At 43.0% G+C, this 20634-nt stretch overlaps 1 pseudogene; it reads left to right on the forward strand.

Annotated features, from left to right (window-relative positions):
* The first annotated feature begins 10636 nt into the window (after nt 1-10636).
* LOC101565598 lies at nt 10637-20317 on the forward strand (annotated as a pseudogene).
* Nucleotides 20318-20634: the final 317 nt, after the last annotated feature.

Consider the following 20634-nt stretch of genomic DNA (forward strand, 5'->3'; position numbering starts at 1 on the left):
CACTTCCGGTCTCTTTTTCATAGAAAGAAAAGGGCACTGCAAATCCCTCCTCTCCCCTCTCTTTCTCTCTCTCTGTGCCTCCCCTCCTGGCCCTGATTTCCTTTACTTGGGCAGGTTCTTTTGGTTCCTAGACTAATAAGTTCTGGTAGCAGCACCAGGTCATGCTGGGAATTGTTGCGGTATGTACTTCAATGCTGAGTGTTGACAACGATATGCAAATTATTCATATGGCCCTCTTGATGGACAAATGTAGTTATTTGTCTTTTATTTCATTTCTGCAGGGGTACTCTGGAGCCACCACTTACCTCTTTTTGCCATGTACTTGTAGTTTTCACTCTTGACCTCTCTATCTCCACTTTCATCATTGTTTAAGTATCCTGGAGGCTTTTTCTTTCAAAAGGTCAGTCTTGGTCTCAAATGCCAACAGGTAGAGAACTGAAAAGACTGGGGGGCCTCTATGGGTTCCAGTTTATGGATTGTGCTATGATTTGAACATCCTCTCCCAAATGCAGGTTGAAATGTCTGCAACCTGTTGAATTTACCTCCTCTGGTCCGTAGGAAGGAGGTAATACTAGGATGTGGGATTCTGAAGAGGTGATTGTGTCATGCAGGTCTTGCCTTCATGAGTAGCTTCCTGTCGCTGCTCAGGAGTGGGTTGTTGATCATGAGAGCATGTCTGTTGGAAGTTCAACCGCCTCTTGACCTCTCTGTCTGTCACAAACATGTTTGCTTGCCTTTCCACCCTGATGTGATATAGCAAGAAGACTTCCAAGATGTGTCCTCTTGACGTTGGACTTCCACCTTCAGAATTCTCATCTGCCAAGACTTAATGGCACTGATGGTAATTTTTTTTTTTTTTTTAGTTTGTGGTTATACACTCCACCAAATGATCCCAGTATGATCTCTGTGCATGAAGAGTTATACCTGGAGGGCACTGTAGTCTTTGCCACACTCAGGGCCAGAACACCATCCCTGACCCCTTCACCATGAGCCAAGCTCACCTCCATTCCTCTGTGTGGCATTCTGTATGGGACTCTCGGGATCCTCTCATCCAAAGAAAATTCAGGTAAGACCTTTCCAACCTCTAAGCCAACTTCTCCATAAAATGGAACCTCAAAAGGGAAAAGGCACCTGGAACACTTCTGCAAATTTGCCATTCATATTGCAAAGAGGAGCTCCACATCCCTAGGACATTCTATGAGGCACATTTCCCCAGATTTACGATGCCCACCCACGTTCACTGGCTGACCAAGCACACTAAAAGCAGGCTGCTTGAATGCAGCATCTCCAGCCTGTCAAGTTTACTACTCTGATCTGGAGCTGTTACATTCTCTTGCAGAGGCATGTTAAATCTGCCTCACTCTGTGCCCTATCATTTTTTCTTTGGGTCTTTGGGCTGCATGCAGTGCCTAGCACATAATAGGTATTCGGGAAGTATTGCTGTCGAAGAGGGAGGAATAGGAGGAAGACAAGGAGGAGGGTGAGGTGGAGGATGAAGAGAAGGAGGAGGAGACAGAAGGAGGACCTGGCCCCATGGAATGAAGAACTCTGCCCAGGGCAAAAGGAGAAAACAGAAGGTGGCGCTGGATGGGGAGTGGGGGGGGGTTGTGTGTGCTGTCGGTAAATATGAGTGCTGCGAGTGGTTAATGTTGGTTTCACAGATGAATTAAAGCATTTGATAACCCTGTAAATGGACCACTGTGCATTTACATAAATGGTGCACTTAGCTCATAGTTATAAGAAGCTGAGATAACTGCACAAAAAATGAAAGGGTCCATCGGTCAAATGCTTGTTTTGCTTAAGTGAAAGTCAAGCAGTTGGACTGACTGTTTTCCTCTCTGAATTGGCCTTCTGTTCTGTGACCCAACAGAACAGTTGCTATGCCAACTGCTGACTTTGGGGTACTGTAGGCTGCTGCACTGACTCCAAGGCTCTGCAGGCTCCTTTGTGCAAAATGACACCAGGTAAATCTGCTAAGTTGTGATGTTGCTTGAGGAAGATCTGCTAAAGGGGCTGATGTGGTTGCTTAGTCAGCAGGATCATCAGGTTATGACCTTCTTCCAGGGCATTATACGGGGAGAAATGAGAATCAATGTGGAAAGAGGGCTCCGTGTCATGATGTGTTTAATTTAAAGGCTATTCTATTTTCTTGAATTGTAGTAGAGTAGATCTGTGTAAATATGTACCACTGAAAGACTCTGTGGCTAGCCATGGTGGTGCGTACCTGCAAATCCAACCCTTGGGGAGGCTGAGGCAGAAGAATCACAAGTTCAAGCCTACTCTGGGAAATTTAGTGACTTGTGAGACCTTGTCTCAAAATGAAAATTAAAAAAGGCTGGGATGTCTCTCTGAGTGAAGGTCCTGCTGCTGAGTGGAGGTCCTGAATACCCAGTGCTGGATAAAAGCAAACAAAAAAGACTGTGAAAGGCTGAACAATGACCTCCAAAGATGTTCTTGTCTCTTATCCTAGGCACTTGTGTGTTGCAAACTCGTACGGCAAGGTGCACTCTGCAGATGTGCTTAAGTTAAGGATCTTGGTGCAGGGGTACTACCATGGATCATCCGGGTGGTTCATTGCAATTGCAGAGTTCTTCTAGGAGGTGGGCAGGAAGGTCAGAGCCAGAAAGGATGTGACAACCAAAGAGGGTAACAGTAAGATTAGAAAGATTTGCTGTTGGCTTTAGAGATGGAGGAAAAGGCCACAGCTCAGGGGATGCAGGTGAACTCCAGAGCAGGAAAAGGGAAGGAAATAGCTTTTCCTCTAGGATCTCTGCGAGGAGCAAAAACCTCTTCCTAGCTTGACTTCAAGCTATCTGACCTCTGAATGAGTGAGTTTTGTTTGTTTAAAGCCACTAAATTTGTTGTGATTTGTTACAGCAGCAGTAGGAAGCTACTATAGACTCTTAACTGTTTTCTTAGCAAAGAATTGGAATATGGTGTATTAAAACATTAGGGTATTGCTAAGAAATTTTAATATTTTTATTTCTTAATTTTTTAATATTTTTGAGACAAGGCCTCACTATATAGTTCAGGCTGGCCTTATACTCACAAGGATCCTCCTGCCTCAGCCTCCAAGTGCTGGGATTACAGGTATGCGCCATCACTCCTGGCCTCCTAGAAGTATTTTTATCCTTCATGTTGGGGGCTGGATTTTAATTGAAGAAGAGTTCAAATAATGGGCAGCTCTGAAATCCCTTCGTTACTGATGTTGTTTTACCTAATTCACTGTCTTCAATTTTTTTTAAAGTTGCTTATCTATGTTGAGAGGGTTTACTTAGCTGAGTTTAGGTACTAAAATTCATAGAGATAATTACTCAGCACAAATTAAGCACAGACATCAGACTAGGCTGCAAATTAGCAAGGCTACTGCCAAACCTTCCCCTGAGACACTGCTGGGAGACAGAGTGAAGAGGCACCGGAGTGGGTGGTACAAAGTTGTCACCCTTGCTGCAGAAAGGCACTCAAGAATCTCAAAATTGACCTGAAGGAATCCAGAAAGCAGAACTCACTTCGGATGTAATATTATCTTGGAGCACTTTTGAAACCTTTTATGTTGCAATCTGCTTATAGAAGCGTTTATCAAAACCAGCTCTGACCTGTGACCTCCTGTCTCAGCCTCCTTAGCTGGGATCCAGCTCAGGGGGAGGGAGTGTCACCACAAGAATCGTCACAATAAAGATTTTTCTTTTCTTTTATAATTTGGTCATGCTATTGTTTTTATTAATTTTATTGAGAAAAAGATTGCAATGAGACAGCTTCAAAACAGGTTGGTAGGAGAGTTACAATAATTAATGCATTGCATATTGTTGTCTTTGTAGTAGTCATTCATAGCACAAGATGCAGACATGATCTCCTGTCCAAACACTATTAGTACAAATCTTTCTTCTTATTTTTTTCCATAATTTTGTTGAGAAACAAACAGCAATGAGATAGTTTCAAATCAAATTAGTAGGACAGTTTCAATAATTAATACATTGCATATTGTTTTCTTAGTGGTTATTCATTGTAAAAGATGTAGATATAATATCCTGTTTACGAACACTATTAGAACAAATCCCTCTATTCATTAAATTAAGAGAATGTAGCTGTATATCCATCTTAACTATTTTGAATATACAGATACAAAATGGTCATTCATTTGTATCTCCCTTTTTTGTTTAGTTTTGTCATTTAAATATTATAGGTGTGTGAATTCAGCAAAATATTCCAAAATAGTCCAGCAGTCCATAATAGCAGTGGGTTTTCCATATCACTGGCAATGTCAGAAGCTGTTGACTTGAGGCTTTTACAGCTCAGCATAATAATATGGCTTTACTTCTTGTACTTTGTTTTTATGCTTTTCTGCTGGATGGTTAAGACCAAGATAAAGCAAGACCTATATAACAAGAATTGTAGCTTTTGCATCTGATAAGGTCAGTCAAATCCCCTCAAGATTTATCCTGAAACCCCATACCACAGTTTGTAGATCCTTTGTCAGTGTTAGCCATGTGGATGAGTCACGGCCATTGCTTCCCAATTTCCTGGGAAAGCCTGTTTTCTCTCCAGGTGACTCTCCTTAGGCACATTCTACATCATCGATCACTTTCTTCTGTGGCCCCATAATCTCCTTGATCAGAAAATTTGGGACACAACTGACTTACATGATGTTACAGTACAGGATCTCCTATGTCCTGAGTCTTCACTGACCTTGAAAGGCTAGGGCAATATGTTGGCTGTCCTTGTGGCCCTTCTTTTTCTCTAATTTTTGGTCTGCAAACTTAGGTTGCTAACCTTCCAGAAGAGAAGCTTATTGTTATTACCCTACAACCTAGGCTATTGAACTTAACCTCAATATCTGTCTGAATATCAAACATCTTAGGCATAACATCGAACAGGTATTTTTCATCAAATATTGATATGTTAAACTTTAAGACCCTACAGAATATGACAAAAAATTTTAAAAATTAAAATATATTTTTAAAAATAGAAATAAACAATTACATATTTTTATATATAAGTTTAGAAATCTAACCATATATAGCATTGTAACAGGACAGTCCCGCAATACCCCTTTTCCTGTCTCCTGTCTTCATTCACCACCCCCTTCCTTTTTAAAGTCACTATCCAAGAGACAGCATGGCAGCAACCAGCATGTCATGACAAACAGCCCGTATTCAGAAGACCAGAATGACAGGCACTCCAAGCATGAACCTACTATTACACATTGCTATCTTCAGTGCAGTTGCTTAGTTCACAGGTATCAGCATATATAGTTAGTCAGGGTAAGAATCCTTCCAATTAACTGCTAGCTTTGAAAAACCTTCTGAAGATTCTCAGGATCATTGCCTTACCCATCTTGTACATATAAATGTATGGCTTTGCCCCTGTCATGTTTACTAGCTCTTTTCCTTGTTCTCTCTTCATTGTCTAATCCTCAAGTTCTCGCTTTTCTTTTAATTGTGTTATACCTTTCTATTTGTATTTCTTCTTTTGAGTTCTTATGCTAGGGAGACTATATGATATTTATACATGTGGGTCTGGCTTATTTCACTTATGAGTATATCTTCAAGTGGCATCCACTTAAATATGAAGGCTTCAAGCTTATCATTTATTATAACTGAGTAATACTCCACTGTACAAAAATACCACATCTTTTTCATCCATTCCTCAGGTGATGGACATCTTGGTTGTTTCCAAGATTTGGCCATCACAAATTGTGCTGCTATAACCATAGGCACACATATATCCCTATGATAAGATGTTTTCAGATCCTCCAGGAAAATTCCCAGTAGGGGACTAGCTGGTTTGAATGGGATTTCCAGTCCTAGTTTTTAAAGGAGTCTCCACACTGATTTCCATAATGGTTGCACCAGTCTACATTCCCACCAGCAGTGAAGAAGGGTTCGTTTTTCCTCACAGCCTCTCCAACATTTGTTGTTGGTTGATTTCTTTATGATAGCCACTCTTTATGGAGTAAGATGATATCTCAGTGTTGTTTCAATTTGCATTTCATGGATGGCTAGTGATGTGGAGCATTTTTTTCATATATTTATTCGCTTCTTTAATTTCATCCTCTGAGAAATGTTTGTTCATCTCGGATGCCCATTTCTGGAACAATAAAGATTTTTCACTTAAAAAAACCCAGCTCTGGCACTGTCCAAACTTCCATTTCTGCATTCATGAAAAGGAAGAAATTGTAAGCAGGTAACAACCAACTAGGGAAATACTAGTGATGGACCTAGTAAAAGCACCAGAAAGTGAGATACTTTTTCATTGAATGCTAGAATAATAAAGAGGCATGACATTTTATTTATTTATTTATTTATTTATTTATTTATTTATTTATTTATGACAAGGCCTTACTATATAATTCTGGCTGGCCTTGAATTCACTGTGCAGTCTGGGCTAGCGTAAACCCCTGGTGGTGCTCCTATCTCTACTTCCCAAGTTCTGGGATTCCAGGTGTGCGCCACAACATTCAGCCAGATGTGCAAAGTTTTACAAAACAAATTTGTGTCTTGGTAACTTGTCCTCTGCAGAGGGGATCTTCATCGTCAAGATGCTCAGAGAGCTTGCTCATGAGTTCCTGTGGGGAGCACCTTGGAAGCTCAGAGCTTAACTCCGAGGTGTAGCTTGCATCGAGTTCCTGACTGCTGCGTGGACTTTCCGGTTATCTTCCATTCCCCGACAGAGGCCCCATCTCCTCTCCCCCCAACAGCAATCTGTAACTTCCACAGCTCCTTCAGGACTCAATCTCCCCTTTCCTTCCAGTCTTTCCTGCAAAGCCAGCATTAAAGACAAGGTTGGGAGTCTCTTCTGGCTGCAAGGCCCGCACTCAAACTTGCTCTATTACAAAACACCCATTAAATAGCCCGAAGCCTCTTCTCACTGTGATAGCAACCTGCCAACCAGAGTGACTATAGGTAGGCAAGAAGATCAGAGTCAGGAAGGATGTGACAACCAAAGAGGGTAACAGCAAGATTAGAAAGATTCACCCTGCCCTCCCTGTTCTTAGGAAGATGTGGCATGCAATACATATTGAATAAAACTGGTGGAGTGAAGTGTCAACAGCCTTTATGTGCCTGGAGCAGAGGCTTCTTCTCCATTCTCGCACTCCTCACTTCACCCCTTCCCCTTCCCTCTCCCACTTCCTTTTTCCCACTCCTCTCCTCTCTCTCTCCACCCTGTTCTCCTCCTCCTCTTGCTTCTTGGATCGTAGCAGGCCTTCACTCACTGGACATTCTGGAGTTTCAAGTGAGCACCACCACAGGGGGAGCAGCAACCTTGTCATTGGTGAGGAGCTGCCCTGGGGCCTGCACCTCCTCTTTTCCTTTTGCCTCATCTTTACGATGTCCTTCATGGAAGACTGCTGCTCATCGCTTGCTCACACCTGCTGTCTTTGGGCAAAACCCAGGGCTCTGGGCTCCTCTGAACTCCCTTTCTAAGATGTCTGAGTTCCTCTGCTAGCCTCCTAAGAGTGTAATAAAATATTCTCCAAAACAGGGTGGCTCTGAAGGTTCTAAGAAGACCCTGTCCTGTTCTCTTAGCCTCTGGTCTTTGTTAGAAGACCTCACTGGCTCAGTCTTCCTTCCATCTTCTGGTGGCCTTTGCTCTGTGTGTTTCTGCTCCTGTCTCATCTCTTGTGAGAAGGACACTAGTCACACTGGGTGGACAGGTGCTCCTTACCCCAGTCTGTTCTCATTTTAGTTTACATCTTAATTACATCTGCAAACACCTCTTAGACTCTTCTAAGTAAAGCTACATCCATAAATTTCAAGGCTTTGTTCTGCAATGGATCTTTTTGGGGCGCTAAGCTAGCCCGTAACAGTCCCTTTCTCCAGGGGTCTGCTGCCAACTCCCTTAGCCTACGACAGCCTTCGAGATGTCTGTCACCTGACTCCAGCCACTGGTCCAGTTGGCCTTGACTCAGATGAACTCAGGGCAGGGAAGTGCAACTGTCAGTTCTCCATTACTGCTGGGGGGTGGGGAGGGAGACAATTTGATTAATGTATGGAGAAAACATTCATTTTGGTTTGTTTTAAGATATTCTAGTTTATTTTTATTTTTATTTTTTAGGGTAGGGTCTACAGGGTGTTCAGGGTCTCACTACTAGATGGGACTTGTAGTGATCCACCTGTTTATAGCTTCCCAAGAGCTGGGATTACAGGAGTGCGCCACCATGCCCAGTCTCAATTGGAGGCAGGGCCGGCACGGCAGTCCCCGGGATTGAACCCCCAGCCCCTGTGGCTGCTTGCCCCGGCCCGACATTCTAGCTCTTGCTCTGGCTGTGGCAAGGTAAAACATCCTGGCAGAAGTATGTGACACAAACTCTTTATGTCATCATAAGCCAAGGAGCAGAAGACAGAAGGAAGGGACTGGCACCCACAGTCCCCTCAAGGACACCTTCCCAGTGACTTAAGGCTTCCTACAGGGCCCTATATCCCAGCATCACCATTGTTGGTGACAACACCTTTAATACATGGGCCTTTGGAGACACTACTGAAACCACAATTGGAAACTTATGGGAGGACTATATGCTAAAAATAGTGCAGTATTTATACATAATGGAGAACTATTTAATAATAGCAAAGGATAAATTTGAGGCATTTGTAGGAAACAGTTGCACCTAGAAAATATAATTTTGAGTGAAGTAATTCATGCACACAAGATTAAATCCCATAGCGTAGCTCTCATTTGAGTAAGGCAAAGTCCAAACAAAGTGGAAAATAAAGGATGGATAGAAGGAGGCAAGGGGCTAGATCTCTTGCAAATAGAAAGGGGACCAAGAGAATGAAAGTGAGAGGCAAGGGGGAGGGAAGGGGAGTAAAGACATGCTTTCAGAGGAAGCTAAACCCAGTGAATGTAAAATTTATCCATCACAAACATGAGACAAGATTAATTATAAGAATTAAAATGGGGAAAGGGGACTTAGAGGAGGAAAGAGAGAGATGGGAAGGAAAGTGAAGGGATTAAAGATTACACAGCCTTATTCTGTACAAGTGCCCACCTCCCCAGCTGATTGCAAACTGCATGTACTGCAAACATGTACTAATAAAAAAAAATGTCACTAACATCCTGGACAGGGGCTCCATAGGCTTGGTCCTAAAGACACTGGAGCAGGAGATTCTTGATTTTAGAAGGCAATGGAATTTCAGCAGTTTGAGGCTTGGAAATCCATCTTCTGCTCTGCCATGAACGGACCTCTGTCAGATTCTGAGTGTTGCTTTCTTCTGTGTCCCATCAAAAGTGATTTCCAATTGCAGCTTGCTCTTGATTTGCCTGGAGACCTTTTAGCTATGTGGCCTATCCCGGATGGTTGTGCTCCTGTCACAGTTCTTAATTCCTGTGATGTTAGGGACTCAATCTGGTGTCTCTGCTAAATTCGCATTGTGAATTCCTAATCTCCCAAGTGAGGGAGTTGGGTGCAGGGTCTTTGGTAGTTGATGGCTGAGATGAGGGTAGGGCTCCACGATGGGGTTGGTTTATACCTTTAGAAAAGCAAGAGACACCAGCGCGTGCTTTTTCTGCCATGGTTGGCACAGGAAGAAGGAAGCTGGCCACAAGCCAAGAAGAGGGGCCTCGCTAAAAAGTGGATCTGCTGGCATCTTGACTTTGGGCTTCCAGCCTCTCCAAACTGTAGGTAATAAGTATGTGGGGTTGAAGCTGATAGAGACTAATGGAGAGATTCTTTTTTTTTTTTTTTTTTTTTATTTAGGACAGGGTCTACAGAGTGTACAGGGTCTCACTGCATAGGTCGGACTCACAGTGATTCTCCTGTTTTCAGCCTCCCAAGCGCTGGGATTACAGGCGTGTGCCACCACACCCAGTCTCATTTGCTCTCTCAGTGCACCTCCCAGGCGGGGCCGGCATGGCATGCTGGGGATTGAACCCCAGCCGCTGCGCTCTGCGGAAGCAGTAATGGAGAGATTCTAAAAGTCGTGGGCTCCCTGTGTGAGGCACGCTCCTTGTGTCTCCGGGTCCTCAATTGCGTAAGTGTGTGCACTTGTGTTTGTGTTGTGTTTGCATGGGAGATGGTGCTGTAGCCCAAGGAGCCCTTTGCTGATGATTGCAGTAAGGTAACTGCAGGCTGCTCCTGAAACACAGCGAAGAGGAGTGGTACTTAGACCAGGTGGGGACTGAGCTGAGCGCAGAGGGGTGCCCAGCAGCCTCACAGGAAGCCGTCGCAACGGCAGGGGCACTTCCGGTCTGGTGGAGAAAGGCTTGCAGCTCTTCTGCAGTGTGGGGTCAGCATGTGAGGAGGAGAGTCCTAACTCCTCAGGGAGTTCGGCGCAGCCTCCCGCTGAAATCCAGGGAGTGGGGACTTGTGCTTGTTCGCGTTTAGGCTTCTGAAGCACACACGGCTTCACGACAAGTAGAGGCTGTCACCGTAAGGCTCCAGATCTCCTTTGCCGAGCGGGAAGAGCCTTTCCTCAATGTGAAGATGCTCCTCTGTTCATGTAATTCAAGTTTTTATCACACAGATCCTGTTTCAGGTCTGGTAAAAAAAAAAAAAAAAGAGTAAAACTCTTTCTTACCATCTCCCACAGTTTGGGTCCCCCCCCCCCCATTATTTCAGATGGGAACAGTGAGCGACCTCTCAGAAGCTTCTGGGCACAGAACGAGCAGGGTGACTCAGCCTCGCCAGCTCAGTGGCGTCATGCTCACTGCCACTGCCTCGCAGCTGCCTCAGCTTCCCCTGCCGTGTGAAAGAGCTTCATCTGAAGGAGACATGGATGTGTAAGTCATCCCTGTTTGAGAGGTAATAATGATTACGCTCTAATACATAGGTTGATAGCTTTTAAAAGCTATCTTGAGGGGGAAGAACTTGCTTTGAGTCTTCTAATCTCCTACTTTAAAGAAAATTGTTCACACAGTGAATATGTGTCCGAGGGTCCCAAACAAACAGAACAGAGCATTTCAGAGGCTCAGAAACAACTAAAGCCTGTGGCATTTAATGAAAGTTTAGGTGGGGCACCGATGATAGGTAGCAAAGAGTAAAATGACCAAAACAAGACTGCACAGTAAGTAACTATATTGGCTTTCAGAATGGCTCTGCTGAGTATTCTGAGGGATATGAAAAACCAGAAATGACAGCATTAGTCCTCAAGAGTTTATGAGTCAGTTGAGGGAGATAAGGTGGAATTCAGGGAAAACTTCAGGCACCCCTGCTTGCCCATGGGAAATACCTCAGGGAATGGCTGGAACTGCAGAGCATGGCGAACGCTGTGAGTGCCATGTTTTCCTGTCCACACATAGACGCCGTGCCAGTCAGCCCTCCTGTTGCTGGACACAATACCAGCAACCACAACTTAAAGGGGAGGTTTGATTTGTTCATGATTTTAGTCCCTGATCACTGGCTCCAGGGTGGAAGGGCGTGGCTGGGGGGAAAGCGCTGGTTCATGGCTGCAGGGAAGTGGAGTGGGGAGCAGTGCCAGAGAGCAATAGGCCGCGGATCAGATGTAGACCAAGGCCATGATTCCATATCCCACCATGATGTACCTAGCAGTGTGCTTTACCAAGACACTGGGGATTTCTTAATCCAAGAAACTGGCATAAAGGGATTAACAGTCAGAGCCTTAGCAAAGTTTAACCTATAAATTAGGCACGGTGAGAAAATTAAAAGCAATGACTAATAATTTTGACAATGTATTACAATGAAAGTTATTTTAATGAAGTCTCCTTAACAATGTCTAACTATGCTCACTTTCTTGGGATGATGTGAGATGATCCGGTGTCTGTGGGTGAATGAAATAGATGTAGTGTTAGGCTCTTATGGAAGAGTTACTTAAACATAAACACTGCTACATCTGATGACCAAGCTAAGCGGATAACCAAGATGGCTGCCACATGACTAGTGGGAAGGTAGGTGCTTCGGCACAGGGAAGCTGACAGAAAAGGTGACTGACAACACGGGCAGGCCTGAGGAGGACCATGGGCTTCACCATGCTATTCAGGATGGCACACAATGAAGAATTTTTATTTCTGGACTTTGCCACTCAATATTTTTTGGTCCACAACTGACCATGGGTAACAGAAACCAAGGAAAGTAAAATCAAGGATAAGGTGGCAGGGACTATTGTAGAAAGCATTAGAAGTGAAATTTAAAAACAGCCCTGGTAAAGCTGTTTCATGGTAATTCTGGGCTAACTGTTATCACCTGAGAGGGGAGAAGCCACTGCTTTAGGCTAGGATGATCAGAGAAGTGGGACTTGACCAAGGAGGGTGGGCAGGAGGTTGATAGGAGGGGGCAGAAGGAGGAGTCTTTCCTGACAGAGGGCAAAGAGGGGAAACTGATGTGTCCAGGAGAAGCAGACATTGTGTGGAGATGCTGAGTAAAGCTCAGGCATTTGTTTTTCATATTTTACACATAGTGAGAGAAATAGACTAAAAGTTACTCTATAGACTAGGTTTATGATAGCTGTTAACAATCTGGGTTTCCAGCAGAAAGGTTTAAATGCATGTTTTATTGTTAAACTTCAAGTAGAATGTCATATACAACTATACTGAGATAAAAACTATAAAATAGTCAGAATTTCAACTGCCAATTCTCATATAATTTCTTGAATAGGTTTTTCTTATTACTCTTTTTTTAAAAAAATGTATTTAGTACAGCGTCTACAGAGTTTCACTACACAGATGGGACTCATAGTGATCCTCCTGTTTTCAGGCTCCCAAGCTCTGGGATTATAGGTGCGCACCACCATGCCCAGTCTCAATTGCCATCTGAGGGAGTCCCAGGGGTGGGGCCAGCACAGCATGCTAGGGATCATATCCCTGCATCTGCCTAAGCTGAGCTATCTGGCTAGTTCTTGCATAGGTATTTTTATATGAGGTCTTATTTTCAGTCACAGAAGGCAATGTTGCTTTGTTCAAAGTAGTTCAAAATATCTCACCTGGGAAGTTTTTGAAAAAGCTATTATTCAGTTACAACTATGTTTGCTTCATTTCTGTATAATTTAGTTTACTAAAAGGAAAGCTCCTAGTTGAGAGAACTTCCTTAAACTTCTCCAGTTTGGAGACAGAACTTCAGAAGGCTCAGACCAAGGGGGTTGTGAACTGTCAGGGGAAGCAAAATAAGGCTGTGTTTCACTCATTCGTGTACAACCAGATTCTAGTAGGTAGCTCTTAACCTGTCATCCTGACTCCAAGTTATTGTCTTCCTGCCTGATAACTTTGCAAATGATTCACATACAAGTGTGGCAGTCCCACAAAGTGAGGAATGAATGTTGCCTCTAATAAATGTTGTTACTGCTCTTCTGAAGTCTCTGGAAACTTGTGCTTGTTGTTATAGTACCGAGATACCTCGGTTTTGATCCACCATACTTAGAAGGCATTTAGGCAATTTGCCCAAAAGCTGAGCCTGGTGAGCTTCAGAGCTGTGCCCTAGCCCTGCCCTCTCAGGAGGGCACAGATCTCTGCTGTACAATTTCCATGAGAGTGTGAGTTCATGCTCAGAAGTTCATCTGTCATGGTGAATGCGTCCAGCTGAATGCGTCCCATTGTGGTCTGCATAGGGGTTTCTGCCTGTGGGTGTGCTGTAAAAGGCTTGTTTTTACAGGCTCACTGAGAGGATTCTAGTTGGACAGAGTTGCTGGTACTGGCGAGCCAAGGACTGGAAGCAAGTTTCCCCAGGTCCGACCTGAGAGCCTAGAGGTTTGACACCCAGGTACATGTATAGGATAGTGGAAGAGGAAAGCAGGAGAAGCAGCCAGCAGCTGACCACAAAGGAAAGCCTGGTGGGTGGAAGCTGCAGTTCCTAGCAGCTCCAGCGGAGATGAGGGCGAAGGGACAGAGGAGGAGCTGAGTCAGGCTGTCAGAGATACACGGTCCCTCTGTGGAGTGGTAGTAACCATGTCTCTGTGTTCTGTGCTCTGACACTCTGACTTCTGGGGTCTTACTGGCCCAGGAAGGATTGCCTCTCCCAGGCTGACAAATTCTAGAGCAGCATAGATTTTTCCTAAGAGCAGTGTTCAAAAACAAAGCAACCAGTTTCATACCCCAAGTACCTCCTTTATCAAGCTCACACTTGGGATATGATCAATCTGCCTTAGTCACTCCAGGGTCAAGAGCCACACAATTAGGACAGCTCCTTTAGGTCAGAGCTCACACAATCACTCAGGCAAGTCAATCCCAATGAGATTGACTGCGTCACCAGCTTCTTCTGGAAACTACAACGAGGCCTTTGCCCGTGATGTTCTTCCTCGCCTTTTGCCCCCTGACTGAGCCTCTTCTTTCCCATGTGGCCCCTCAGTCCTCTAGAACTTGGGAATTGTGACACACAAGCCACGTGTTCAATGACAATCCTCTCAGCCTATTGGCCTCACCATACCTAAATGATAATTAACCCTGTTACAGTGTAGCATTAAAAAATAAAGCACTCATTAACCAGAGCCCTGCCCAAGGGAGGCTCTCCATCCTCCTGAACCAGCCCAGTGACCCATTAGTTCTTTCCTAGTATTTGAGGGCTCGTGCAAATGATAAGCAAATCACTAAATGGAATTAAATTGAATATTAAGGTCTATCTAAGAGTTAACAGGTAGCAAATACATGTACTATTGTCTCAGAAATTGTGTATTTTAAAAAATTAATTAATTAATTAATTTGGTACAGGGTCTTACTATGCAGCTCAGACTCATAGTGACCCTCCTGTCTCAGCCTCCACAGTGCTGGGATTATAGGCGTGCGCCCCCACGCCCAGTTTCAGCGGCCAGTACAGCATGTGGTACCGGGCATCAAACCCAGGACCTTACACTCATCAGGCAGGTGTTTAGATTGCCAAGCTATCTCCATAGCATCAGAAATTGCATATTTAAGACTAAAGTGAACTCTAAAGAATCTGTTTTCTTAAACATCCCATGTGTGGTCTGGGAGTAGAAAATAGGTAAAATTAAGAAATAGATTTGAGATCTGTTGGCCTAGAACAATGTAGGCCCAGGTAGGCTGGACTTGGGTGTCAGCCCTGGATCAGGGAAGAACAGCTGGCACGATGGCATCATCTAGAAGGAGCATGTGTGAGAGTGACAAGTGGCAAGTGCATGAGAAAGATTGGAAGGAGATGCTAACTTGCTCTTACGGCAACCAATGCAGCCCCGCGAGACCTAACCCACTCCCAAGAGATGGGCGTTCATTCCTTCCTCTGAGGGTGTGCTTACATGATGTAATTACTTCCCAGTAGGCCTTACCAGGTGCTGCCTCTTACAAGACCTCATCGCCTCTTGATTCTGTTATAATGGAGACCAAATTTCTAGCAATGGACTCTGGGAGTTAAAGCATATCCAATGATTGCAGTCAGCACTCTCTAATATTCCTATCAAATGTTAAAATATGGATTATGTCCACATGTGTGGATAATTTGCAGTTGTTCTCACCCTCCTCCAGCTAGTGGTCCCTGTTATTCACATACCCAGATTTCTCTACAGGGACACTTGGCAGGATTGTGACTGGTGTCTGTTCTGGTCAGCTGGTCCTTACAGTGCTCTGGGAGTTTAACATCCAGAGTATCAGCCCTGCAGGCAAGAACAGAAGGGCTGCACTGTGACTCTCAGCTGAGGGCCCAAAATGACTGCATGAAGGCCAGGAAAAGCAGGAAGCACGTGCTGGGCATCTTGCCATCCTTTTATATGCTGAAGGATCAAAGAGAAAGACAGAAAGCTAGAGTTTTTTTCTTTCTTCTCTCCTCTCTTTTCCCCTCCCCTCCCTTCTCTTCCTCTTTCTCCCTCTTCATCCTCATCTTCTATCTACATCCCTTCAAAAGTGACTTCCTATGTGGCAGGGTAATATTTCTACATCTTTTAGCAAAAATAAAAATTGTTCAGGTTTATGAAAATATTATTCCGAAATGGATCTGTGCCACATTAAGCGGAGCTAAGAGATAAGATCACCTTTCTCTGGGCTTAAGTCAAATTGCCTTGGCCTCTGAACTGTAACTGCTTATAATGATAAGAGCCACTTCTTGAAAACACTCTACTACGAATTCCATCTGTATGAGGACCACCCAGCATCACCCACATTTATTATGAGTCTGGAGATGCCTGGCTTTGATTCCTTCTTTTGCAAACAGAGCTGCAGTTTCTTATGAGCTGAGTCCTGAAGCCAGGAGGTGTCTTAACAGTCACATGCGAGCTGTTGCTGTGGAGCATGGCTGGGTTACTTTGGAGCTTGAGCCAAGGCTTCATCCACTTTGCTAGGGACATTTGGGAGAAGGCTTCTAAGCTCTGGCAAACCCAGCTAAAGATTGTTTATGTACCATGTTTATCACATCATCGTCAGAAACACCCAAATCATGTTTCCTTTTATATATAAAAACTGCACAGTTCGCCAAATAATTCCTCATGCAGAATCTTGTTTGCTTTCTCAAAATTCCTACAATGCACTCGATTTTGTAGAGGAAGAAACGAGAGTTAGAGGCACTGATTTCCTTACTCAGGGATGAAGTGTAAATAGAGTCTTTCTGCATGATATTGTGCCCTTACCTTGTTACTGAAAAATCATAAACAGATCAGCTCATAGTTCCTAGAAAGTAGGAATTCCATTAAATTATTTTAAGTTTGTCTTCAAAAGGATGGGGGAGATTAAAGTTACCATATCCATAATAAATAAAAAAATTTGAGAATTAGGAATACTAAGCTTATATGTACAATTCTGTCATTTACATTTGTTATGAGAAGCTCAAAAGGCCTCAGTAACTAACTAGTTTCTCCTAAAGTATATGACTCAGGATGTTGATAGATGTTATGCATTAAAAGAATTTCATGATCAAATAAAGTTCAGAACAGTGAATTAGACAGTTATACAGGTGTGTTTACTTTAGGGCTGCTAGGGGTTTTAATAATGTGCTGCTAAATGTTTAACAACCAGTGCTCTGGAGAAAAAGCCCTGCTTTGTAGCCTGTGCCGATTTTTGTGGTGTAAATTTCCTGCCGTGGATAAATTTCATCTACCAACATGGCATCAGTGACCACAAAGATAGATAGAGAGGTGCAATCCTCTTATCCAGTATTCCCATAATTCAGAGAAAATGGAAACAAAAGATGGAAATAATTCCAGTGCCAAAAAAAAAAAAGATGGAAATAATAAAAGCCCATGTATGTTGGGCACTTTCCACTACTGTAATAAAATACCTGAGATAATGAACTTGAAAGAAGAAAGGTTTATTTTGGCTCACAATTTTGGAGATTTAAGCCCCCAGTGCACTGGTCCTATTGCTTTGGGGCTTATGGTGAGGCAGTACCTCAGAGCCAGAGCATGCAGCAGACAAAATCCATTTACCTCAAGGTCAGGGACAAAAGGAAAGAGGAAGCAACCAGAGTTCCACAGCAAGCACGTTCCGGGTGACCTGACACTTCCCACCAGGCTTCAGCTCTTCAGGGCTTCTCCACCTCCCAGTTGCACTGCACTGAGGGCCAAGCCATGACCACACGGGCTTTTGAGGGACGTTTGAGACCTGAGCACACAGGAACAAAATGGAGAGAGCTAATTAGGAAGTCTTGCTTTAAGTAACTATGGCTTTTCAGAGAATTTATTTAATCTAAGTTTATTTAATTCAATTTTTGAAATGATTTTAACAATTGCCTTACAAAATTTCTACAAATTTAATAACTGAATTTTGCAAGCTGGAGCAAGGCTGCTACAGCACTCCAGAGCTTATGACTCCCAAAACGGGTGAGTGGGTGGGAGTATATAATTGTACTCTACAAAATTATTTGAGGCAGGGGCCTTTCTTCAGGTAGTATTTTATAGGATGTGTGTTCTGTAGAGAGCACTTCAGAAACTGCTGATCTAGTCCAACTTGGTCATTTCTTTTCCCTTATTTTTCTCCATTTTCAAAGCACCTATGGTTTCTGTGACTACTTGCTCGGAGCTTAACATACCACACTCCCACTAAACTCAGTTCAATAAATATTTATTGGGCTCCTGTTAAGTACAAAGCATTATGCTAGTAACAGAGAATGTTAAATGACTAAACCTTCGCTCCTACCCTTGGGAGGGAGGTTGTAGAACAAATCGGGAAAGAATTACAGGGGAAGACAGTATATGGAGAGTACCATAGAAGAGAAATAAGCATAAATTAACTTTCTGCATTCAAAAGAAACAAAATCACATTTAGTTATGGATGTTATAATGAGAGATACTGGAAGGGGGCCTGAGATTCAGATGTGCCTCCTGCCTGGAGCTGGAAGAGGTACAGAGACCTAGTGGCCAGATCAGTGTGTACCTCCTGTTCAAAGTCTGTCTATTCATTTGTTTCTTTATCCTGCGCACAAGCATTGGAAGCTTCAGTAACATTTGTTTTTTTGTAATTAGCATGTTTTTAATGCCTTCTAGACCGGATATTTGTTTACATATTAATTGGGTATAGTATTTGGGTTTTCTCTTCTGTGAGTTCTCTAATTTGTATCCTTTGCTGATGTACAGGATTTATTTTCTGTTCCCTGGTCAGTATGTGGGGGTTCTGGCACATGCTATCCTATACATTGCAGTTGCATAAAAGGCTTTCTCCCAGCCTCTCACCCTTCATTCAGTTTTTCTATGTTGTTCTCCAGAGACAATGTAGTGTGGTGGTTGTCACAACTGTCCTTTATGATTTTGCGCACTGATGTGATCTTGGACAAATTGCCCAACCTCTGTGTCTGAGTCCTCATCTATAAAACAAAGTGATTGTAGCTTTTAGCTTATAGGGTCATGAAGAAGATTAGATGAATGAACAAACATTAAAACTTTTGGTTAGCAAATACTAATCTTCTTTAAGCAACCTATAATCTTTAATTAAACTTCAATAAAATCCATATTCTGTAGAAAGCACTTCAGAAACTACTGGTCTAGTCCAACTTGGTCATTTCTTTTCCTGTTCTGCTACCACAAACACATTAATGTTCTTGTTCCATGGCCATGAACATTCATAACTAAATGTGATTTTGTTCCTTATTTAAACTATTTTTTAGATGTTTGTGTCTTTCAAATGCAGAAAGTTAATTTATGCTTTTACCTCTTCTATGGTACTATCCATACATTGTCTGGGTACAGCATTTGGCTTTTCTCAACCTTGTTCCGCTGCCATGAACTGCTGCCCTCTGCCATGTGCCACCCTGCCTTGGAGCCAGCAAATTATGGACTGAACCTCCACAAACTGGGAGCTAAATGAATTTTCCTTCTTTAATTTTGAATGTTGGGTATTTTTGTCTCAGTAACAAGAGAAAAATAACTGAGACAAATTCTGTTTTCTCTAATGTTAATATTAGATCAAACATAGAATATTACATGCAAATATTAAAACTATCATCTCATCTTTCTTTGGTCCATATTTGATTGGTTCATTCTTTTACGTCACTTTAGTTTCAACATTTCTTTGTCTTTTTAGAAATGTCGTTGGTAGAATTAACAGTTAATAATAATATATGTTAAAGGTCTCTGCCTTTTCATCATTACTTTAGTTAAGTTTTTTTTATGTATTTGGTACAGGGTCTCACTGTGCAGCTCGGACTTGTAGTGCTTCTCCTGTTTTCAGCCTCCCCAGTGCTGGGATTACAGGCATGCACCACCACACCCGGACTTGGTGACCAGCTCAGCAAGCCCACAGGCAGGTCTGGCGCTGCATGTGGTACTAGAATCAAACTCTGGTCCCTGTACTTGCCTAAGCAGACGCTTAGCCCACTGATCTGTCTCACTGGCTCTTAGTTTATATTTTAATGATAATATATGTAACAATATTACAAGGATCTATAGTAAAAATCTTGGCAATCCTCAGCAGTGGGGCTGGCACAGGACTGACAAGTTGCTGCAGGACAGTAATGGTGACACTGAAGTTCTTTCACTAGTTGATGCAGAAAAAGAGACAGCTGGTAGACCGAAAAGATCCCAAATGCCAGATCTGCAGTCGCATCATTCTTCCATTTGTTCTTTGGAGTCAGTGCAATTACAGTCTCTCTTCTGTGTGAATTGCTGAGTGGCAGCTTTTTTGCCCGGATGGTGACCATTATCTTGTTGCTGTCATATGGCTTTGGGGCAATGAAGAATGCATTAGTGGAATCACACTGATGAGGATGGAAAGAGCCAGGAAGACAACTTCTCAAGAGAATAAAAGTGTGTTAGAGGCCAAATCGAGAATATTCTCATTGGAACCTTTTGCCTGTCCAATGCCATGGGTGAGATTTGCCTTGAGTATTGTTCTCTCCTTCTTCTGAGTAAAGTGGTTGTTGGTGGTCATCATAGGTGTGGTGCACCAAGGTGCCAACCCCTACGGTTACATCAGGTGTGAGGTGCACAGCATGAAGAAGTTAACCAGCATGAATACCTCCTATCTTGGGAAACAGTTTTATTTAAGACAAAACACTGGTGATTGAGCGGAGAGAAAGCTTACGCATTCTGTTACCCTGGGCATCAATTGAGGAGCGTGATGCACTGATTTTGAACTGTTTCATGCTCCATTGATTTTGCAAAGAGAAGCATTAAGTTGTGTTTCTGCTTTAAAACTATTTAAAAAGGAAACAGATTTCATATTGTACTTCACATGTGTATGCACAGTCACATACTAGCAGTATATCTCTAATTAATGTGTTCACTTACATATATAAGAGATCTTTTTATTTGACCCATAGAGTATAGGAGCATGTTTTTAGTGTCTTTCATAGTTCTGTCTTACATTTTTTTTTGTAGATTA

This window comes from Octodon degus, unplaced genomic scaffold, assembly GCF_000260255.1.
Source record: "Octodon degus isolate 3935 unplaced genomic scaffold, OctDeg1.0 scaffold00229, whole genome shotgun sequence".
NCBI lineage: Eukaryota > Metazoa > Chordata > Mammalia > Rodentia > Octodontidae > Octodon > Octodon degus.